Here is a 2,500-nt window from a genome sequence, read left to right on the forward strand (position 1 = left end):
ACACACACACACACACACACACCACATTAACAATTACACACACATTCAGCAAGCACAAACACACATATCTGTACACTCACAAACTTCTATACACACACACACACACACACACACACACACACACACACAACAATTACACACACACATTCAGCAAGCACAAACACACATATCTGTACACTCACACACTTCTATACACACACACACACACACACACCACATTAAAAATTACACACACATTCGCATGCACAAACACACATATCCGTACACTCACACACACACACACACACACACACACACACACACACACACACACAAAAAATTACACACACATTCGGCATGCACAAACACACATATCCGTACACTCACACACACACACACACACACACACACACACACACACACACACACACACACACAAAGCACAAAAAGAATTATGTTGATGCGCAAAAGGCATGGTAATTTACATGTTTTGACAAGTAAAACATGATAAAGGCTTTTTTTAAGGGCTGGGGAAGTGATATATGACTCCAGGATAACTATGTAAATGGCCATTTTCCTCAACACTATCAAACGAAGCGCATTTAAATAGCACACACTCACATAGTCAATCGCTTTTTTCTGCATTTTGCTCATTCTGCAAGAACAAACATGCCAGAAAAAGGTCAGTAGGAAGATTAATATCTCTGTTGAACACAAGTAAAACAGAGAGCTGCACTTTCCTTACTGAAGGTGTGTGTGTGTGTGTGTGTGTGTGTGTGTGTGTGTGTGTGTGTGTGTGTGTGTGTGTGTGAACAGGGCCTACTCTTTCTCTCTCTCTCTCTCATGTTGGCGTGCTTCTTTGTTCTCTGTTTTGAGTCACTCTCTCTGGGGCGCTAGTTTGGCTCCCCTGACAGCCATTCCTGCCCATCTGTCTGCATCATCACATCAACAAACAACAGAGAGAGAGAGAGAGAGAGAGATGGAGAGATAGAGAGATAGAGAGAGTGTGGCATGCCGGAGATGGCAGCCCTTCGTTCGAGAGCACTTACTCTTTGACAATCGCTTTGGTATTTAGATCTGCTAAAGCTCTGTTAAACTTCAGCATACAGTAAAAAGAGCAACAGCACACACACACACACACACACACACACACACACACACACACACACACACACACACACACACACACCTCATCTGAGGATCTGCAAATCAGATTATCTCTTTACACGTCTAACAGCTGTTTAAAAATTAGACGGCTAATGAGGAAAAAATGAAGAATGTCAAACGCTGTGTAATTAGTTGTGCACACACATTAGTTGTGTGTGTGTGTGTGTGTGTGTGTGTGTGTGTGTGTGTGTGTGTGTGTGTGTGTGTGTGTTTTAATGTTAAGGCTTACCTGAAAGGAATCAATCAGGATTGAGAATAAGGGAGAGGAGAAGAGAAGAAACAGAAGAGAAGAGAAGAGAAGAGAAGAGAAGAGAAGAGAAGAGAGGAGAAGAGAAGAGAAGAGAAGAGAAGAGAAGAGAAGAGAAGAGAAGAGAGAGAGGGAAGCACAGAAGAAAAAATGAAAAGTGATAGTTAAAGAGAGAAGAGAAGAGAAGAGAAGAAAAGAGAAGAGAAGAGAAGAAAAGAGAGGAGAAGAGAAGAGAAGAGAAGAGAAGAGAAGAGAAGAGAAGAGAAGAGAAGAGAAGAGAAGAGGGAAAATCAAAAAAGGAAAGATGAAAGAGAGTTGGGAAGAGGAGGGAAGTAGGGAAAGGAGAGAGGAAAGGAAAGAAGGAGAGATGAGAGGAACACTTCTGTCCTCACAAACTTCCTCTTCATCGTAACTATGCCAGCCCTCTGGCCCCGATACCCAGGTGTGTGTGTGTGTGTGTGTGTGTGTGTGTGTGTGTGTGTGCTGGGAAGGGTCAGGTGCCCAGCAAGAGGCTATCAGAGGCAGTGATGAACACAGTGACCCAGGTGCTATAGCAGCTGGTTGTGACACACACACACACACACACACACACACACACACACACACACACACACACACACACACACACACAAACACTGGCTTCATCCATTCTTAAAGAACCAGTATGTAGGAAATAATGGAAAATAAACTGTAACCAAAGATGATCACCATATGTCATCAGAGAGTAAGGAAACACGGTGAATTGAAGTAATGGCTTATTTGACATTACTCTAACCCATAAAACCCTTGAAAAAAAAAATGAGTTAATGGGCGGAATCTCTTGGAATTTTTCGTTTATGTTTTGAGCGATTAATTCTAGAATAGCGATATTAATAATGGGCTAGCACGTCCTCCTATTTGGTTACCAAATTAGCAAAGGCCAACTGTCAACAACTGTCAGTTGTAGTCATCAACCCCTCTGAGGAGGCAGGCACATTTCCAAAATTAAAACAAGAAAACAAATTAAGTGGACATCGGAGGAGCTTCCTCAGATGATGGCGTCTTTGTCTATCAAGTCCCACAACAGGTAGCCTAGGCTAAACTTCATCTGCATCGCTAACTTCAGCT

At 42.5% G+C, this 2,500-nt stretch overlaps 2 protein-coding genes across 3 annotated transcripts in view; both read right to left on the minus strand.

Moving 5' to 3' along the window:
• Positions 1-2,500, minus strand: part of LOC125294633 (tripartite motif-containing protein 16-like) — a 587,664-nt gene that overhangs the window by 446,147 nt on the left and 139,017 nt on the right. The window lies entirely within an intron of this gene.
• cux2b (cut-like homeobox 2b) overlaps positions 1-2,500 on the minus strand; it is a 177,854-nt gene that overhangs the window by 88,053 nt on the left and 87,301 nt on the right.

Source organism: Alosa alosa, chromosome 5, assembly GCF_017589495.1.
Source record: "Alosa alosa isolate M-15738 ecotype Scorff River chromosome 5, AALO_Geno_1.1, whole genome shotgun sequence".
Lineage (NCBI taxonomy): Eukaryota > Metazoa > Chordata > Actinopteri > Clupeiformes > Clupeidae > Alosa > Alosa alosa.